General features: G+C 41.5%; 1 long non-coding RNA gene across 1 annotated transcript; it reads left to right on the top strand.

Moving 5' to 3' along the window:
* The first annotated feature begins 8646 nt into the window (after positions 1-8646).
* On the top strand, positions 8647-21371 carry LOC310848849. Its single transcript, XR_014566656.1, has 3 exons — positions 8647-8731; positions 11708-11828; positions 20580-21371. It is a non-coding gene; the product is annotated as an uncharacterized lncRNA (long non-coding RNA).
* The last annotated feature ends 1129 nt before the right edge of the window (positions 21372-22500 follow it).

Below are 22500 nucleotides of genomic sequence, written 5' to 3'. Positions count from 1 at the left end.
TCACCTTTCACTGGACTTAACCATCCAGGGGTCCTTTACCTTTTACCTTTACGGTAACCAGGACTGGTTCTGGGCTTGAAGGGAGCCTGAGTAAAGTAGCCTGGAGCCTTCCAGCTTCTCTCTTAGTGGCCCTGACTGACTTATCTGGTGTCAGGCATTGCAGAACTAAAATCCAGAGACAAAATCTTTTTGTAATGTATTGCAAACAGGAAAAAATATATATTATTTTGAAAGGTAATGACGAGAGATGCAGTCAGCTCAAGCTCAAGCACAACTTATACCTTAATAAGCTTGTTGTCGGCCATTGCAAGATGAGATTTAATGGTTCACAGTTAACACTTGTCAGCTTCTATATTAGACAGTTTTGATAGGCTAGTTGTTAAAATTGTTTTGGCTCTCACTGACTTATCGTTAAAGGCCAACGAGCAGGCTGAGAAGGAAGATTTAAAGGTCATTGGTCAATGGGTTGTGACTGAAACACAGCCCATCCCTCAGCGACGGTGACGACGGACGGGCATGGGGTATGGAGGGTTTGTGGGGCCATGCTGTGCCTCCTACCTACCCATGCAGGCAGAGCCAGAAGGATGAAGAGATGCCCCCATATATAGAACAGTATCTCTACCCACTCCCTAATCCTTTCGCAGTGGGGGGTGCAGGGGGGCCGGCCGCACCGGGTGCAACATCTGGGGGTTAGGGTTAGGTTAGGGTTAGGGGGCGCAAATCCAAGGGTTAGGGAGCGCAAATCCACGGGTTAAGGGGCGCAAATTACTTGCCTTGCCCCGGGTGCTGACAACCCACGCTACGCCACTGTCCTTTCGAGCCAGCTAGTGAAAGCTATCAGCTAGAATCACCCAGAAAGCAAGGACTGTAAATAAGTCCAAGGCTTTAACCAGGGTGCCACAGGAAACCCATTAACAGAAACCTAAGTCAATAATTTCCTGGCAACTAAATTTAGCATAGATCTGTCATCCCCCACCCCTTCCCTTCTCACACTGAAAGCTCTTGCTGGGACAATGCTGTCTTAGAGGTTCAGTTCATTCTCCTCTACCACAGTCACTGGGTCCTGTATAGCCACCAGGAAATTCTTTAAATACTCAGGCATAATTGACTGACTTGCATAAAGGCATGCAATCAAATCTGTTCTACCTGTCTGTTCTAACATTGGTGCATGAGGACTGAGTGCCCCACCCACCCACTCACTCCTTTTCTCTTGCTTGTAAGCACACGGCAGCAACAATGGAAATACCATCATGAGTGACAGAGGTGAGAAATAATGCTGAGCAAAATTTTGGCAAAAGCGCAAAAAAGAAAAATAAGACAGAGAAGGAGTGATAAAAAAATGCTGTGAAATAGTCTCGTAGTCATCTTGTCAGTTTTTCCCTCTGCAGGGATGGTAAAAAAAAAAAAAATCGTTTTTAAACAATCCCACTAGTTTATTTTCCCAAAGACTCTTGGCAGGCTGTCACAGAAGGGGAAGAATATGATTAACTGAAATGTCATCAGCCTGTTATTCTCTGCAGAGGCGATATGAATGGGAATTAAGTAATGAACTTCTGCAAACAGATGATAGGAGAGAAGGAGTTCCAACTAGCCAAAGCTGATTTCTTATTTTAATGCACAGGGTGCGCTGACAAGGTTGAGAGAAGCTACACTCCTCCTCTCCTTCTCGACAGCTTGCCACATTGTTGAACCAAAGCAGGGTGCAGGGAAAGAGAACTTTGATGGCAAATTCAAACATTTTAAAAAAAGTTCTCTAATCAAACATTTGACATTTCTTGAAGAATTGCTATTTTTTCCTTAAAATTTTGGTTATGCTCTGCATGCTTCCTTTTCCTTCCACATGATATCTCTGTAGTAGCAACAGGGATGCATTTAAAGCCAGAGAATCAAAGGAATATAAAGCAAACTCTGTCCCATGGGAAGTTAATAGTTGATTCAATCAAACACACTTTAATTAATTTTTTTATCAAAAGGGGGAAAAGCAAATTACAAATTAGTCCATTATACAATTATAACTGGGGATGAGATCAAGCCACATCGTTTGTATCTGAATTTCAAAGACGTATTATAGCAATGATGGCACTTCGCCATGTACTGTCTGTATCTAATTTCAGTCCACATCTTGTGAGTTTATAGCTACAAGCTCTGCTGCTTGTACAGATCTCTGCTTGTGCGTCTTTGAGTCTGAGCCACAGAGTATTTCTTAGCTTTAAAAGGCAGTGCAAATTGATAGATGCTGAAATGCCAGCACTGCAATGCAGTTGTCAGGACTTGCTGCTGCATACAGTGAAGATCCACAAAGTCACCCTAGATGTCAGTGCTGGAAGAAGACATTTACTGGCTGAAGAAAATGGCACCCACATAGCACCCTTTAAAAAGTCTGACTCTACCAGACTTCACCTTTCTGCCTTTCTATCTCCCCCAGTCCTTTCAATGGTGTTGCCTGAAGCTGAGCTGGTCCTTCCAGTTGTGCTCTCTCTGCATAATTTACCCTGTCCTCCTAATAACCCCTTCAAAAGAAACAGAGGGCCCCCCTGGACATCATTTTTATTGCATTTTCATGATGATTTCTGCTTAAGAAGCTGCCTTATCCTGAATCAGACCATTACAGTCGTACCTTGGAAGTCAAACAGAATCTGTGCCAGAAGTCCATTCGTCTTCCAAAACATTCGGAAACCAAAGCACGGCTTCAGATTCGCTGCAGGAAGCTGCTGCAGCCAATCGGAAGCCGCGGAAGCCCCAACAGACGTTTGGCTTCCAAAAATAGTTTGCAAACCAGATCAGTTACTTCCGGGTTTGCGGCGTTTGGGAGCCAAAACTTTTGAGAACTAAGCTGTTCAAAAACCAAGGTACGACTGTGTTCCATTTAGCTCAGTTTGGGTTGCCATATTTCAAAAGGTGAAAATCCAGACACAAAAGTTGTTGAGCTTTTTGGGCAAAATCGCAAAAAAGAGAGAAGTTTTTGAGCTATTTTAAAGGAAAATCGCCAAAAACGACACTGTGGACACATCGAATTTCCGCCCGGACACTGCTTCCAACTGCAGTATTCCAACTATGTCTGGAAAAATTCTGGACATATGACAACCCTAACTCAATATTGTCTGCACTGACTGGCAGAAGCTCTCCAGAATATGAGAGATCTTTCCCAGGGTATGGCAGCTTTTTCCCACGCCTACCTAGAGATGTCAGGAAAAGCATGTGAGCCAGTGTGGTGTAGTGGTTAAGAGCGGTGGACTCGTAATCTGGGGAACCGGGTTTGTGTCTCCGCTCCTCCACATGCAGCTGCCGGGTGACCTTGGGCTAGTCACACTTTTCTGAAGTCTCTCAGCCCCACTCACCTCACAGAGTGTTTGTTGTGGGGGAGGAAGGGAAAAGGAGAATGTTAGCCGCTTTGAGACTCCTTCGGGTAGTGATAAAGCGGGATATCAAATCCAAACTCTTCTTCTTCATGTGCTTGGCCACTGAGCTATGACCCACCCCCATGCTTCTGCATGTAACTGCTTGGATCCTAGGTTTTTTCAGGGTCTCTGTGCTGCAAAGAGTCCAGATTTACATAATTAAACCAAAAGAATTAGCCTATGCATCAAACTGTGTTTTATTTTTACTCTTTAGGAGCTGGCTAGGCTGCATTCTGTTTCATTCCATTTTCTCAGTGTTCTTCCAGTGGTAGAAAGGAAGCAATCTCAGGGAGGATTTGCCTAGTATGAAGGTTGACCCTGCAGGTATGCCCAGCTGTGTCCTATAACTGTCCCCTCATACTGTACTTCCTCTTGTAATTGGCAGAGTAGAGAAATGACTAAAACCTGCACTCTGCTAGAAAGGCACCAGTTTTACGGGACCCTGGGGAACTGATTCCATTAAGGCTCCACAAAATCAGGACAAGAGAAGCAAGTAGTTGGAAGTTTAGCAGGTTTTCATTTAGTTGACTTTGCCCATTTTAGGCCAGGCAGTGTGCTTGTGGAAGCACAAGCATTTCCAGGTGCTTCTTAGGGTACACTTATTTCCCTGAGAAAGGATAATCCTGAAGGGCGCCTTATACAGTAAATGGGTGAGCCAGATTCAATTTTTCCGTGTGCATGTTTGGCATGTCAGCTTGCACACGGATACATTCCTGGTTTTTCAGTCCTGTATATTCACTGCTGATCTGCTGTTTGTTGTCCATAAAAGTGGACAGAGCTTGGCAGGAAAATATGGAGGTGTGTTTTCTATCCCAACATATATACTACAGTTACAGTCTTTGAGGTAATTCCTGTACTGTACATGTATTATTTTGGGAAGAACGTCAGAGAGCAACTTTTTTCAGGTTGTTGGAATTTCAATTCGACTTCATTTATGCAACATTTGGTGCAAAGAGGCCTGCTCTTATTGTCTAAATAGCCAGAACAACCCCGCCCGCACCCTCCAAATTGTGCTCATCGGAGGAACAAACAGAAGTAGGAGGCTGCCTGTCAAAATGTCATCAAGCATTTAACAAACTTCCCACTAAAAAGAAAAGAAGCACTTGCAAAGAAGCTTCCATGCTAGCAGTGACAGAAGATGTTGTGTGGTAAGGAGAGATCCAGATTAAATACTTTTTTAAAGAAAGTATGGGGTGACATTTTGATGACAACAATGGTGTATGAATGTGGCAAAAAAACCGCAGTAGTCCACAATAAACTTCCATGTGACAGAAATTCAACAGAAGCTTTTCCCTCAGTGTGGGAATGGGAATGCAGAACACTTTTTTTTGTTTTGTTTTGTTCTGCTTTGTTATTGCCAACAGTATGTCTGCCTTTTTGGAGCTAAGAACACAGGATTATAACCAGGCCCATCCCTCACTTCCTTTCAAAAGAAAAGTGTCAATTTTGATTCCTGGTAACTCACGTCAATTTGTTTGTACCTGTTCCTTTGGCCTGTTGATTTATTCCTCAAGGTATAACAGTTCTCTCTAGAATTTGCTTATGCTTAACCCTTGATAGAGTGGGACGCGGGTGGCGCTGTGGGTTAAACCACAGAGCCTAGGACTTGCCGATCAGAAGGTTGGCGGTTCGAATCCCTGACAGGGGGTGAGCTCCCGTTGCTTGGTCCCTGCTCCTGCCAACCTAGCAGTTCAAAAGCACGAAGTGCAAGTAGATAAATAGGTACCGTTCTGGCGGGAAGGTAAATGGCATTTCCGTGCACTGCTCTGGTTCGCCAGAAGCGGCTTAGTCATGCTGGCACATGACCCAGAAGCTGTACACCAGCTCCCTCGGCCAATAAAGCGAGATGAGCACCGCAACCCCAGAGTTGGCCACGACTGGACCTAATGGTCAGGGGTCCCTTTACCTTTACCTAACCCTTGATAGAGCCTGATGCTGCCTTGGCCTGTGATCCAATTGTGCAAGCATCTGTTTTGGATTCACGAAACCAAAAAGAACAACATGTCAGTATCGCAGAAAACTGAAATTTCTGTTGGTATGTCCAGCATGAGAAGCAAACTATCTGTATTACAAGGGTGAGGGATTAATAGGATAGGAACCCGTTACAAGGTTTCCCTGTTTGTGAAAGTTCAAGCAAGCAAGGGAACGTGGCGAGGGTCAAAGTGTATTTCAGCGAAGGATCTGAGATGACATTTAAGGGTTCAGCTTCAGCTATATGCACATCCATTTGGAAGTATCACACTTCTAAATAAAGATGCGCAGGAAATGGCTGCATGAAAGATTTCATTATGTGCAGAATATAATTTCCAGACAGAAAGCTGAACACTTCATAGGACACCCCAGGATGAGATTTGACAGTGGTCACTGCTGTCTCAGTTCTGTGCTATTGATGTGTGAAAGCCTTTTAGGCATGTCTAAGAATGCATAGAATTCTGCCATCTATTTTCCTGCCAATCTATCTTTCTTCCTCCATGCCAAAATTAGACCACGATTGTTTATTGACAAGGAGTTCCGGTTTCCTACTTACATCAGCTCCTCTTGGAATGTTACAATGGGCAGCCTGCTGCAAAATAACCTACAGCCAAGAGAGAGATGGGGTTACCAGCGTATCTTTAGACAGGACCTGAAAAGTGCTGTTATATTAGCCTTATGGTGTGTGTGTAATATTACTGCAATGCATTATTCAACAAAGCAAGTTCAGATCATCGTTTTAGATTTCTGTGGTGTAACCTGCCCTGGAAAATGAAGGATGGGCTAGAAATATGTTGTACACTGCTTTGTTACATTTTCAACGACAAGTGTGATTCATAAATGTTTCAATAAATTAAATAAATATTTAAAAGGATACCAAACAGAGATCATATGTTGCCATGAGGAGGAGGAAGAAGAGATGGATGTGTGTGCACGAATTGGTTGGATGCTTGTGAGTGGGATGGAGGGATAGGTTGGGAAGATAAACCTGAAAAAGTGTGAGAGAATGGGGGGAGTGAGTTTATTTAGAAGTAATTTTGGCAAATTGGCTGCCTTCTGGGCTTTCTGTTGGACAGAAAACTGCAGTTCAAATGAGTAACTTCACTTTCAGGAATGAGGAGGGGCAGAATGCAATCACTTGAGAGTCAAAGAACATAAAGCTATTACTTTATCTCATAAAATTAAGGAACAACTAAGCCAATAAATGAAGCATTATAACAATAAATAACCATATCACATTGTCCCAACCTCACATCAATACTGGTTATTCATCTCAGCACTTTTTAAAAAGATATATGAGTCAATGATGTCAGATAACTGTCGCAGTTTGGGTGATAAAATTTCTGACCCCAGTCTTTCGGCTTGTCAGAGCTCACTTTATTTTCTGCTCTGTTGTGTAATGGCTTCCTTCCCTTTCCCCCCTTTCCTTCTTTGTGACATTGCTCTTTCTTCAGCTTCTCTTCACTCTGCTCTTCTCTTTCCTCACCCCTCTACACCGAGTCCTTCTTCAACAGACTTTTCCTTTTCTTTCCCACTTACCACACCATACTTTTTAATTTATTTATTGAATTTATATACCACCCTATACCCAGAGGTAGTTCGCAGAATAAAATCAAAATATAAAACCACAAAATACATAATCAAAATAAAAACAACAACCCATTAGCCCCATACCCCTCACATTTGCCCAAGTCATGCCTAAGAAAGGCCTTAGGCAAATTTTGCCTGACCAGTTTGAAATGGCTTTTCAGTGGAGAGGTTTTGTATACAGAAATTGACTCCCCCCAACTCAGCTTGAAACTCAGTTTCTTGAGCAAGTTACTTGTCCTTTGTGACTAGCCATAATCCCCATTTTGTGATGGTGCCCACAGCAATTTTTCAAATTCTCAAATGTGCCTATATGCTGAAAAGTGTGGTATCCCTGATTGGGGAATTGTCACACAGTAAGAAAGATGGGGTGTTTCTAGGCCACACACAATGAAAAGGGCTCCAGTTGTAAAATGGTTTCTCAAATATAACAAAAGTTTTCATTGCTTACACTTGCTTTAATTACATGCCTATCACCTTAAAAGGGCAGTGGGGACCCATTTTAAAAAGCAAAGATAATAGATTTCACAATCCGAAACACCCTGTTAGTTGTGGCCAAATACGTTATCTGCTCTCTGAGATCTCAAGCAATTCCATGCAGTGTCATGAATTTATATGACAGTAATGGGTTTTATGGAACAGTTCCCTTCCATCTCTCTCTACTCCTTTGAAAGTGGCAAGCAAGAAAAGGAGGCGGAGTTGGGAGCATAAGATAATTTCTCTTTAAAAAATAAGAAGTCACAATTTGATTGGTTAATGCTCACATTTTGTTTAAATTACCCTTCTTAGCTGGAAAACATGCTATTTTTGTAAAACTGGAGGAAGGCGACTGTGAGATGGTGTCATTCTGTAGGGAGAGGAATGCCTCCCTCCACCCCAGAATCTGTACTATCAGGAGTTCAGAAACAATATTTTAACTGCCAAAAAATGAGGAAGATGTCGCTATAAAAATAAACTACAAGCAGATTGCGTGGTATAATATTTTGAAATAAACTTCATAGATAATTTGTATCCAATTGTACACACACACACAGACACACACACACCCCGCTGTATTTTCTCTCTCTTTTACTCTTGAGTTCAGGGGACTTACATGAAATGTGCTTAAGGTGGGGCTTAGGGAATGTTGTTCAGCCCCATGAAATGTGGGGTTTGCAGGTTTACTTTTATCCCCCATGTAGTTCAACATCAACATAATACTGCTGAGTGGGACAAGCTGCTGTTTTCAGAGTACATTGTTAGCAATAGACTGATGAAATGCAGCTCTGTTTCTTTTTTACACCTGCAGGTGTGGCTGTTGATGTGCTAGATTGATGTCTGGTCTCAGAAATGAACTGGACTTCACCAATAAACTGAAACTTCATCCAGACAAGGCTGAGGCATTGTTAGTGGGTGATTCCCTAGGCAGGATAATAATAATAATAATAATAATAATAATAATAATAATAATAATAATAATTTATTTGTACCCTGCCATCTGGTTGGACTTCCCCAGCCACTCTGGGTGGCTTCCAACAAAGATTAAAAATACATTAAAATGTCACACATTAAAAACTTCCCTGAACAGGGCTGCCTTCAGATGTCTTCTAAATGTCAGGTAGTTGTTTATCTCTTTGACATCTTATGGCGTTCCACAGGGCGAGCGCCATTACCGAGAAGGCCCTCTGCCTGATTCCCTGTAGCTTTGCTTCTCACAGTGAGGGAACCGCCAGAAGGCCCTCGGCTCTGGACCTCAGTGTCCAGGCAGAATGATAGGGGTGGAGATGCTCCTTCAGGTACACATGGCCGAGGCCATTTAGGGCTTTAAAGGTCAACACCAACACTTTGAATTGTGCTCGGAAACGGGACATGGCCTACTCTGGATGGGGTTATACTCCTTCTGAGGGTACAGAGAGGGTATTTCTGGGTCCATTACCATCACCAAGATGGCCCAGAGTGCCTTCCATCAGCTTTGACTGGTGGCCCAGCTGAGCCCCTCTATAGACAAGGTTAGCCTAACTTCTGTTGTCTATGCTCTGGTGACCTCTCGGTTGGACTGCTGCCATGCGTTAAATGTGGGGATACTTTTGAAGATGTTTCAGGAATGTCAGCTGGTGTAGAAATCAGAAGCCAGTTTGCTAAGCAGGGCAGGACAGCCTGAGTGTATTATAACACCAATTCCAGCACGACTGCACTGGTTATAAACTAGTTTCAAAATGCTGGTCTTGACCTATAAGGCCTAATGCCTCAAGGACTGCTTCTCTCCACATGAACTGACCCAAACCCTGCAATCTTGAGCTGAGGGCCTTCTCCATTTGCCTCCTCCATGAGAGATAGAGGGTGGCAACATAACATCAGGTCTTTTCAATAACTCCCTGCTTGTGGAATGCTCTCCTGGCCTTATTTTTATCTCTTTTATGAACTAGGCAAAATATTTCCCCTTTGAAGGGTTTCAAGTATTTGTGGCTGCTTATAGAAGGGCAGGTTCTTGTAAGTCTTGCCTTTCATTTGTATAGATTTTTTGGGGGAGGGGGTTATTGGTTTGTTTGCTGTAATTGGTTTTAGGGTTTATAATATGTTGTTAGTCGCTTTGGGTCATTTTTGTGAGTAAAGTGACTAATATCAATCAATAATAACAACTTGTGGTTTGATGGTACACCCGGCCAGGTTGCCGCACCATTGTTTTCCTGTAGTGAAAACCGTGCTGCAAACACAGCCATCCAGATCTAGTCCACTGCATGATCTTTGCAATAAGAGGTTGGCAAGCAGGGCATAGCTACCTGTCTGTCCTAATGGTAGAAAACCAGACAATTTAAACTGTCACTGTCTTTATGCAGACATCAAAACTAAGAATGGATTCAGTTGGTGACTGGTGTAAGTTTCTCATCAGCATCTAGCTGATCATTAGCAATGACAAATCCCTCAAGAAGTCTAGACATCTCAAGCTTATCTCAGTTTTGGTTTATGCTTTCATGCCTTCTGAGACTAGAGAATAACAAACCTGGAGCACAGAACTTCCAATCTGTTAATGCGCTCTGTTTATTTCGTACATTCTTTATGAATCGTTGCAGTGTTGAAATACAGTCATTTCAGAGGTTATCAACAGATGTATTGGATTTAATGAATCACGCACATCATTGTGAAGCCTGAAAAAGAGACCTCCTCCATATAACAGCATATAAAAAGAAATAGAATTTCTGCCGAAAAAAATAACGCCCTAAGCAAAATAGACATGAGTGTGTTTTAATGGATGTTTAGCCCTGTACATGACTCAGAGGGAAATGTGCTGCAAGGTGACATTGGAGGTACCTACCATTAAGGGATGGAAGAGAAATTTGATTTTGCTTGCATTATAATGAGAAAGTACCTAATGTGCCCTTCTTGAATCAATATGCGAACTGAAACACATCTATCCTTTGAAAGGCGAACTCCAAATTCTGCGTTGCAGTTTTCCAAGCAAGTAATTTATATAAAAATGCACTTATTGGGCAAAAGTGCATACAAATGCTTAGCATTTAGTGTGAACCATGCAAAGTCCATACTGAAAATGTCAAATAGGTCCATAAAGGTAAGGTCCTGAAAAAGTAAAGCTACAATCCTAAACACACTTGCTAGAAAGTCAGTGGTATTCTTCTGAGAACCAGTGCACACTGCTAGATCTGTACATCATCTGATTTATTGCATTTTTTATATTTATTGCTGACCATCTCAGCTGATAAAGGAAGTGAGATTTAAAAGTACAATTGTATGGAACTTGGATTGTTACAAACCAAAATGCATTTTGAAATGAAGATTAAAATAGGTATTTCTTTGGGTCACACAATACAGAACACAAGCTAATTGCTATCTCTAAAGGGGTGTCAGCTGACCCCAAGATAATTTCTTCTTCCATTGTTATGATCTGTAGAATCAGACAGAAGTGATTTCTTTAAGATTAGAAACCTTGTCTTTCCAACAAACGTGCTGAGACATAGATTCACTAAGGGCCAAGTCCCTTCAATGTGTGCGTGTGAAATGAAAACATCTGAATCTCTACATCATGTTATGTTTATCTGCCCTTTGTACAGTTCAGTCCGTGCTAGTATACTAAACTCCACAATCCAGCCTATGGCTGACAAACCAGTAGACCTACAGCTCGCCTGGGTTCTTCAAGATGTGGATCCTTATATTACCCTACAGGTTGCTAAATTCCTAACAGCCGTCCTCTCGTACAAGAGACGGAACAGAATGTTAGCTGATTATTGATAGTTATAAGAATTTTCGATAATGACATCAGATATTGATTTTAGTGTAGTGCCTAAATTTTTTTAATTTTAATCTTAAACTTTTCTTATGAATGGCTAATATCTGTCTTTGTGAGTTGTGAACTGTGTTAAACTACTTGTGGTTTGTACGAGTCCACAGTTTTATTTGATTTGTTTTGTTGTGTTGTGTTTCATGATGGGCGTAAAGCTGAATAAACATTTGAGTTGAGTTTAAGATTAGAATTCCTTAGGCTCAAGTTATAGCAGCCGTTTCAGGGGAGAGAGATTTCTTGGACAGAAACCCAGATAAAGAGTTCTTCAGACATGAGAGAGGTCTTATGTAGGTATTTAGTTTGGCTTGTAGCTTGTGTACTCTTGTCTTAATTAGCAAGAAGAGAATGTAGGCAGAGACATTTCTGCTGGATAGTGTTTCCTTGGGCTGGACAGGAATTTTGTAAATAAACTGGGAAGTGCAGATACTTTATTTTCCTTAACAAGGATATCCTGTGAACTTTTCTCTCTCTCCAGTCTTTTCTGTCACTGGCTAAATGTTGCAAGCTGCATAGCAGACTGTCAGACGTCCCAGAAAGTAGCATCGTTAATGGGAGCAAAGGGTCACCAGAATATTTGAAGATTCTATTTCTGAGTGGTGAGCTCAGCTTTGGAGGGGCTCACTGAAGCAGATGTGGGTGTGAGTGGTTAAACGGGAATGCTGGAGCATCCAGAAAAAACTTTCATAGTTCTACAGATTCAAAACCAACTCTAGAGCTACTTTTCCATTTTGTAGGGAATCCTTGTTTATAAAGCTTGAATCCAGAGACAGATATTAATATTGTTTGGGGGACATGGGCAATAATATTGTGTATGTTTTGCATGCTTATAATTGCCAGCTAGCTAGAATTTTACAGGCTCATTCTGGATTTTACCATCTTGTTCTTTTGCCAGAACTAGGTTGTACATTATTTGAGCTGTTGAACCTCGGCGGAAGTACGCTCACTGTGTTGTATACAAACGTACAATTTCCTGTCCAAGATCAAGCTAACAGGAGGTCAGTTCTCCCTGTTTACAGCTGAGGCAGCACAGTTTGGCTGGCACTTGAGTCATCACTAACTTTTCTAGTCCCTAGTACAATTCTGCAGCTCTTTTAACATGGATTTTCAGTAATAAAAAAATTATAATGCAATCAGCAAAATGTTTAAATGAATAGAAGATTAGTGCTGCACTTAAAACTGCTCTTTTAAAAAGCAGAAAGCTAAAAAGTCCATCTGAAGATTATGGGAAGGGGTCTACTTTATGGGCAGAATTCAGTGTTTTGGACGCTATTTATGATGGAAAAATCTTGGATATGTCCGGGAAATCCTGGACATATGGCAGCCCTAGGAGATCCACAGTTAAAGCCCAAATTTTTGTGGTTTTGAGGGTGGAATATGTGTATTCACTTTAAGATATGCAGCTGAACCATAAGAAAATGTGGAAGGTGGGAAAGCATCCGCACTCCTTTCTCTTTAGGGGCAACTGACAGAAGCAATAAAACACAACAAAAACCATTGATGTAACCTAGTAGTTAGCATAATGTCTTTCTCTTTCTCTCTTTTTCCTGTTTATCCCTCAAATGCAAGCACTGCTCAGCCTAAATAAATCTATCATATGCTGATTTTTTCCTTTCCTTCTCATATCACAACCTCATCTATCTCTACATGTGTCTATCATCACCTCTCAAATTTGGCTCAAATCTGTATTTTGGCTCTGCTGAAGCTGTTACTCAAACCACAGCCACTTCCTGACACAACAGTAATGCCTATACATCTGCAGTATCTATACATGAAGGGCCAGTCGTTTTCTGTTTTCTTCAGACACGCATTGCGTGCTCAGAAAAATTAATCTCAGCGTGCATCTACATTTCCCCTGATACCAGTGTTCAAATTCTGATTTTCTTGCCAGTCGGGATCTTCACAAGAGAGGCTAATGGATAGTCCTGAGTATATCACTGTTTCACCTGTGTTTCTGCTTTTATCTTTCCTAGCTAATCTTCTAGTAGAGCTTTATAGTATTCACAAAAGGGCTTATTAATCGTTGGAAATCGCAACATGTCTTTGGGGCACCATCAGTCAAAGAGTGCTTTTCGGAGATGAGACAGATCTGTAACTTGAGATGATGCAGCAGGACTTTTGCTACTAGTTTTTGGTAGAATGAGACAAAATTGATATTGCTTTTTATGGTTGGGTGAAGTTTCAATGAAAATTATGCTGCTATACAGAAAAGTATTTGCTTTATTATTGCTATACAATATAATAATTAATTTAACTATTCATGGTTATTTATTGTCTTTTAAATATTAACAATATTTGATATATTTCGGACATGCTTTCCTCTTCCAGACAACAATGTGACACAGTCTTTAGATGATAAGACTCGTAGAAGCATCTGCCCTGTTTGAGAGGAAAGTTTCAGATTTTGTAAAGAGGATATGTGAGCACCCCATAGAATTTCAGAAGAGCTTGGACCATTTAAGCCGACAAGGCTTCTATCCATAATGAAAATTTAAAAAAGAAGAGAAAACACTAAATAAAAATAAGGCAACGAAACCAGAGTGAGTGGTTTGTTGAATCAGCTAATCTGAGAGGACATGTACATCATTGTCTAATCTTGTGCAATTAGAATTGACATATTTGTTTTAATATTTATGAATATTCTTAAATCTTTAATATGACAAAATCTATGGGAGGAATTCAAAGTAGTGCTTTAGCAATCATTCAATCATCTTGCCAGATGGAACAAACCCTCACTGTTTTGGGAGTTCTCCTGACCATCTGAGCCAATTTATAGTAATAATAGTAATAATTCTATACCATCAAAAATCACAGGGTGGTTTACAATATAACAACACAAAAATATATGCCATAATAACAGTATCGGGAGGTTTTTAATGCTTGTTGTTTTCATTATGTTTTTAGATATGCTGTAAGCCGCCCAGAGTGGCTGGGGAAACCCAGCCAGATGGGCAAGGTATAAATATTCAATTCAATAGCATCCATTCTTCGACGATCAGCCTTCTTTATGGTCCAGCTCTCACTTCCATACATCACTACTGGGAAAACCATATCTTTAACTATATGGACCTTTGTCGGCAAGGTGATGTCAACTATACCATAGCTTTCCTCCCATTTTGGCGGGCTGACCCGCTGTTGGAGTGTCAGTTGAAGAAGGTTCGCAGTGGCCAGAAGACCTCCGCTAACTGTGGACACAGAGAGAAGGGTCTGCAATATTCAGTGGCTCCTTAACCACCCTCCCAAAGAGTTCAGGATTGCTCTGTTAGTCTTCCCTGCTAAATGAAATCATTGCAGGCAATATTTGTCAATAAAGATCTACTGTCACCTAGTACTAATAAGTGCCAGGCGAAAACATTCCTTTTCAACCAGGCCTTTGGATGATTAAACTATCTATGGCTTTTTAAATACGTCAGGGAGGTATTGGTTTTTTACTCTTCTGTTATGTATTTTGGTTTTTTATGCTGTAAAGCTTCCTGTGGTATTCGGATGCAGTACAGAAATTTAATTATTAAAAACAATTCTACTGATGCCTGTTGTCTTTAGGGAACATAGTAAAATCCTCTTCAGCACTCAAAGAGAAACTTATTCTATAACTGTCTATATTCTGTAACTATATATAACTGTCATTTCCCTAATTATAGGCGGACCCTTAAAACACGTTGCATTCTTTTGCTATGAACAATGCTGGCATTTATCAGTGAATTAATTACGCAAGTTGCCGGGTGTTCTAATCATTGTGTTTAATGTTGCTAGGGAGATCATCAAGTGATATAAAAATGCTATGGCCAAATTTACAGTGCAACCAACTCAGTTTGTATTTATAATGGTTTCTATAAAATGTCTAGAGTTGTGATTGAGGCATCAATATATTTTAATCCGTGAAAGGAAAAAAAGCTACAAGATGAGATTGAATAGCTAACAGGAACAGATTAGTTTAGGAAGATCACCGCATTAAAAGCCATATTTGCTCAGAAACCTCAGAGCTGCAAGTACAGTTAATTTTAGAAACATGTATTTATAAATGCACTTTATGTTAGTACCAGTCAGACAGATTAATTCACCATACTGAGCTTTCAATGCTCACATGGTCGCTTGAGTCATACCAGTTGCTGGGGAAGAACAGCAGAAGCCTACTGTTTTCATCTCCTTCTTGTAGGTTTTCCATAAGAATGTGGTTTGTCACTGTGGGGAAACAAGATGCACGGCTGTTCTTACGTTCTTATGGAACTGTTTGCATCACACATCCTTGATCAGCAGCACACATGCTTTCTGCTTGTTGTGCACAGTGATCTGAATTAGGCTGGTTTTAGGCTGGTGGCAGGTTCTACATTTTGGTTGGAAGTTTGACTATAAACCCTTTTGGTGTTGACCAATGCTGAGGTTCAGGGTGGAGACAGGTAAACAGCCTTGTATATTATTATTATTATTATTATTATTATTATTATTATTATTAAAGGTAAAGGTACCCCTGCCCCGTACGGGCCAGTCTTGCCAGACTCTAGGGTTGTGCGCTCATCTCACTCTAGAGGCCGGGAACCAGCGCTGTCCGCAGACACTTCCAGGTCACGTGGCCAGCGTGACAAAGCTGCTCCGGCGAACCGGCACCAGAACATCACACGGAAACGCCGTTTACCTTCCCACTATAAAGCGGTACCTATTTATCTACTTGCACTTAAGGGTGCTTTCGAACTGCTAGGTGGGCAGAAGCTGCGACCGAATGACGGAAGCTCACCCCGCTGTGGGGATTCTAACTGCTGACCATGCGATCGGCAAGTCCTAGGCGCTGAGGTTTTACCCATAGCGCCACCCACGTTGTTGTTGTTGTTGTTGTTGTTGTTGTTGTTGTTGTTGTTGTTGTTGTTATTATTAGTACCCTGCCCATCTGGCTGGGTTTCCCCAGCCACTCTTGGCGGCTTCCAACAAAGATTAAAAATACATTAAAATGTTGAGCTTTTCACGAATTATCTAAAAAGACAACAAAATGAACTGGACTCCTTGGCAGGTTTTGAATAAACATACACAAATTTATTGGTTGATAACATGATAGATAGATAAGGTAATGATATGTATAATTTTATAACATGCAGAGAATAATAAGTGCAGACAAATCAGAGAGAGGAGCTGAGGGACTTCCTTGGTGGGAGGGGAGAGGGAGGAATGGAAGGGGGTGGGGAAAAAGGGGGAAAATAATGTATGTGATTATACGGTTTGACAATTTGTTATGTTGAAATTGCTTAATAAAAACATTTTTTTTAAAAATACATTAAAATGTCACACATTAAAAACTTCCCTGAACAGGGCTGCCTTCAGATGTCTTCTAAATGTCAGGTAGTTGTTTATCTCTTTGACATCTGATGATACAACCATCCTGGCATCCATAGGCATCAAAGGATTCCATGCAGGTGAGCAAATGGGCTGGCAGAAAGGGGCATTGTTCCAGCGCTTTGAATTGGGACCGGAAAGTAATCAGCAACCTGTGCAGTTGGGCCACAATTGGCATTATATGTTCAAACCATTGTATGCTCAAACTGTCTTGCTCTGGTGAGCATCCCCGGTGGCTGGGAGCAGACAGTTGAAAATTATTCTCTGTAGGGATCCCATTATAGGAGAAAAACTTCAGAGATGTTTTGCTACTTCTGAAAGGAACCCCAGATATGTGTTTCTTAAAGAGGTCCAAGTACCCTTTCATTCCTTCTTTTTAATGAAATTAAACTTCCAACAGAAGGGAAAAAAATAAGTATACAATTTTCTATGTATTTAGTCGGGAAGGAAGGCGAAGGACTGTATTTATAACAATATGTTGAATATGTGAAGAAAATAAACTGAAATATACATAGTATGTTTTCCCTGGCTTGCATGCCTACTTTATCAGCATTAGTAGATTCTGAAAAGTTGATGGTATCCTTTTTATGTAGATTTGGAAGAAGTACGGGCGATTTTTTTCTTTTACACACACAGGAAGAATATTTGTTGTCCTGAAATGAAAATATTATATATAGCTCCTCACCTGTGGTAAAGCTTCTAATTTAAAGGCTTTTTTTTTTTAATACAACTGCGTAACTAATTTGTAATTCTTTAAATGTGTTAGGAATGTAAACTCAGCAGGCTTGTCTGCAAAGAGTGAGGAAGTGTAAGTAGATTGTTAGGAATTTCTCTCCAGTTTATTATTTGTTTGTTTGTTTGTTTGTTTGTTTGTTCGTTCGTTCATTCATTTGTATACTGCTTAATCATAGCTGTATCTAAGTGCTATATAGGAGATCCAATACAATAAGACTAAATATGAATTAAAACTATAAAATCAGGATTCAATAAAAAGCCACTTCACTAATCGCTGGAAGTTCAACAGGGAGTGGGCCTCAGCTGACCTAAGCTGGAAGGGATTTCCACCGTATTGGGCCCACAATATTGAACCCATGACTCCTTGTGAATATAAGCCATGCATCCAAGCCATGGGGGATGATTAATAGTGAATTTTCCCCAAACCTCAGTGATCAAGCAGTGACATAAGGAATCCAGCAGTCCCTGAAGTATCCTAGACCAAAGTTGTCAATGGCATTGTAAATGAATACAAGAACCTTGAACCCAGCCAGTGCAAGCTTTTGAGCACCAGATGCTGACGCTGTTCTAGTCATCCTCATCAGTAGTCTAGCTGTAGTATTTTGCAGCAGCTGGAGCCACTGGACAGATGAAGAGTAGCCCCAAATAGAGTGCACCACAGTAATGGGGTAGTGAAGTTATCAATGCATGAATCACTGTGACCAGACTATCCCTGTCCAAGAACGGCTGTAGCTGATCTACCAGCTGTATCAGGTTAAGGGCACTCCTAGTCACTGAGGCCATGTGAGCCACCCACGATCAAGATGGAGCACCCCCAAACTTGAAACCTGTTTTTTCAGAAGGTGCTCAGACCCATTCAGAGCAGGCAACTGGCCAGTCTTCTTGGCATGGGAACCACCAACCCACTGATTCTGCCTCTGATTCTGTCCCAAAATGGCACCTGAGCCCTGACTGAAGTTTATCTAGATACGTAACTGGTATTCTCCAGGAATTCCCAACAACTGCCCAGTTTTATTTTGTATTTGTGAACTATTTCTTAAAGATAAATATCTGTATCATCTAATATTTTGTTCTGAATAATAGAAAGTCATAAGACTACTCTCACATGGATTAATTGCAATGTAATCATTTTATATTACAGCATACCTTCTTCAAAGACTGAAAAAACAAGTCTCTTTATCTATCCTTGCCATCTTGAATTAGAAGTTATATTACTTTGTGACACTGAAGGCTAAAGTTTTGTCTTTTATTTTATTTTTTATCTGTGCTAATTAATGGCCTATACATCTCTCTTTTTGGAAGTATACTGTGTTGTGAACTGATAAATCACTAAAGATAGCCTACATGTATCTTTTTGTGTGCTAAACGTTGGAGGGTACTTCCTTCTAATCTAGTATGATAAAACCTTTTGGCACTGTTTTAGAAAGCGTAAAAATGATGCAGTACTTGTGGACTGCAGGACGACAAAAAAGAAGGAAGAAAGAAGAAAGGGGAAAACTTAATATTTATGAATATGATTGAACATTTATCTGGACTAAAATATGTGGCCTGCCAACATCCATCTTAACTGAATGCTTCCAGACTGATATCTCCCAAAGGATCATCCCTGAGTATATCTTTTCCTGTCATCTTTCCATTGTGTACCATATATCTGATTTCTACTCTATGATGTTTCATGTAACTTTCCTCCTTGGTAATACTTTCCATAATGATGCAGCAATACAGTTTTTATGTATTTTAAATCCCACTTTAAGAACAGGTGACAGCAATCATACACACAACAGGTTGGGGCAGCTAAACTGTAACTTATGAATTACCGTATTTTTCGCTCTATTAGATGCACCGGACGACTGGACACACCTAGTTTTTAGGGGAGGAAAACAAGAAATAAGAAAGGAACGCAAAGCAGCCTGAGCTAAGAGGGAGCGCTCCTCCATCTTCGCTCAGGAGGGGCTATCCCTGAAACCTGGAGAGCAAGCGGGATCGGTGTGCACTGATCCCCCTTGCCCTCCTGGCTTCAGCGAAAGCAAGCCTACTGGCTTTCCTCCCGCAAGAGCCATGCGCTCTTTAAAGGGAGTGCGGCTCTTGGGGCCTTTTCTGGGAGGTGGGGGAAGGGAGCGCTTTAAAGGGAGCGCTGACAGACCCTCCTGCCTGCATTCGCTGCATGAGACGCACACACATTTCCCCGTACTTTTTAGGAGGGGAAAAGTGTGTCTTATAGAGCGGAAAATATGGTATGTGTGCCTTGTAGGTAATGTGGGGCTTCTGAGTGATTAAAGAGATGAGAAATGGATTTGTGGGAACTCTGTAATGCACATGTGATAGAGGCATGTCCTTCCCACCCTATGCTGAAGCCAGTGGTGAAGCTGCATGCTGCACTACCGGGGGCAGAGAGCAGGCAGGGGTGGGGCTGCCCCGGGGGGGCATGGTACGCCGCCTGCGAGGGTGTGGCACGCCACCCACAGGGGCATGCCACGTGTTCTGGGGGCATGACATGCCACCTGTGGGGGTGTGGCGCCCGGTGCATGGGAGGGGTGGCACGTGTCCAGGGGGGGCACCGCGATGGCACCTTACTGGAATAGTGGTGCCGGGGGCAGTCTGCTCCCTCTGCACCCCTTTCCTCCCCAGTGGCTGAAGCCAAAGCAATCTAGAAGGGAAGGGGAAAGGATTTATAGTAGCAGAATCTGTGGGGATCTGGATTACGAACTCAGATTTTGTAGCAGGTATTTCATGAACTAATATGTGGGAATGAACTAATTTAAGTGGTCTGCAGAAATCGTAATCTCTGTTGAAAGCAAGATGCAATTATCTGCCTGAAAGCTGTGGAGAAGGAGAACATCAAGTGGGGGAGAAGGCAAAACAAGCAGAAGTTACAGAAGGAAAAGTGATAGTAGAAGCTCAGGGTCCTGTGCCTCTTGGCAAATGAAAACAGGTGTAAAAATAGGTACTGTTATATCTTAAGTTTAGGAACTTTAGCAATCTTTGAAATAGACAGACCTTTGTCTTATAGGACTCCTGGTTTAGCAGATCTGGAAGGAAGTAATGAGGTGCCTTCAAAATTCGTAATGGATGGTTGGGGCGGCATCTAGAGAAGACTTGCAGGGTAGGGTGAAGGAGGAGAGGAAACAGAAGTCCCATTCTTATGTTGTAAAGCTACAATTGTAGGTCAATTTCTGCATATTGACCAAAATGGGAATGTAACCAAATATTCTGGATTTTAGCCACAGGACTTTTTGTAGAATAGCAGACTGATTGCCAATCCGGTCTCCTTCCCTCCCCTGGATCCTGTGTAGGTGGCCAGCATGATGTTGTTCAGATGAGAAGCTTACAGAGCAAAACATCAGTGATTCATGAGATGTACAGGATATAAACAGAACCAGAAGAAGAGAATGCTGCTTTGATCATCTCAAGTGGGTGCTTCAAAAGCATTGCTGAAGCCAACAAACTCAGTATATGGGGCAAGATTCTACAGCAGCCAGAGGTGCCAACTTCTAAAAAAGATTGGGGGCGCCTGACACGATGGACTGATGTCACACGCTCAACGTTGTGAGGAGCCAGGGGTGGAGCTGAATGTGGTCCCAGTGGTCAGCGGCCACCATCTTCCCCCTCCCCGTGCCGCACAAGGGAAAGACGGGGAAAACTGCCCCGGGCCAGTGGCGATGGCAGTGGCAGGAGGAACCACTGGCCACTGAAGCCACACCATGCCTGGCTCCACATTTGCCCTCCTCCACCCTCTGAACAATGGTGGGGCCCAACCCCCTCAGGAAAACATTGGGGGGAGGCAAAGTGCTTATGACAGCAACTACTTCATGCACTTGTCTGTGTGCAAATGAACCAGTTTAAGGTGGCTTGGTGGAGTTACTAATATTAGTTGGTTTAAACGCAAGTACAGTGGTTTAAGTGGTTTGTGCTTGTCACTTGAGAGGCAATTTGCTTTGAAGTGGATGGCATCCACTGATGCCAACATATTAATAACTGCAACACAAAGTGCAATCAATGTTTCCAATTAATGAGACTTGGCAGCTTTTCCTATTTGCAGTGACTCAAACCATGATGCTTGATAAGTTTTAATCTTTTCAATATTGCAATTTAAATAAAAGTCTGAAAATCTATAAGGCCTTGCTGGAAACTTTCAATCACTTCCTTTGTTTGGTTTTCAAATGACTCAGTACTTCCTTCCATATGTATATCACAAGCTGGCATCCAGTCTGATTTATATTTTGTATGAGTCCACCGGAGATTAAAATTCAAAAGTAAATAGCATGTTGATAGGAGAGAGGAGAAAGAAAGAATATTTGTGACTATGCTATTGCAAGAAGCAAACACTATAATTCACTGGTTTGTTAAGCCTTAAGGGAAGGCTGGAAAACAAGAAGCCAATATTCTGTGGGCAGAGCTCAGCATGGAGAGGGAAACAAAAAATAGAAAGTACATGTTTGCCTTAAACGTAATTGATTTTATGTTAAAAATACTGAATTCTATGGTATCTTGGAAAAATTCCAAACTCTCTAATTACAGTATGGGGAAGATGGCAGGTTTGGGAGAGAAGAGTTATGTGGATTCATGTAGGCATCACTGCACCTTTTTATGTATGGGTATGGCATGTGTTTTCAAAGGTACCCTCATTGTTTTTCTAACTTTTTAATTAAGGGCATAAAAGCAAAGCAAAATAGGTTTTTGGATATAGTGTGATGAGAGCATATTTGTGGCTACGCAGAGGGAATTAACCTGGCCAATTAAACACCATTAATACATGGGTCGTGGCTGGGGAAATTTCCAGCAAGAAAGATACAGTCCTGAGCTGCTTGAGTCTAACATTACCCTGGATTTCTTCACCTCTGATGTGTCACCTTGGATTCCCATCACAGCAAGCAACAATAGGAGTGAACTTTACTTTCCTGAGACCACATAATGAGTTTACCAGTGCTTGGCTATGTTTTTCAATGGCGGGACACCAGGAGAAGTGATAATAAAAGAGTGATTCTGGGTATGTGTACAATGGATTCCTTTTGCTAATAAGTAACTACAACCAGGCCTCACACATTCTGAATTACAGAAAAGAGGTGGAGGGTATGCTTTCTGGGGATGTTTGACACATACCACACCCCTCTGTTATTTAGGAAATGAAGCCCTGGAGTTCTCTCATTTTGCAAATAGCAGAGGAAGGGGAGTGTTCAGTTGGAATCATTGTGAGGTGCCTTAGACCTAGTGAAA

Source organism: Podarcis gaigeae (genome assembly GCF_964106915.1).
Source record: "Podarcis gaigeae genome assembly, chromosome: 1".
NCBI lineage: Eukaryota > Metazoa > Chordata > Lepidosauria > Squamata > Lacertidae > Podarcis > Podarcis gaigeae.
Note: the sequence above shows the minus strand (reverse complement) of the source record. Positions and strands in the feature narration are given on the sequence as shown.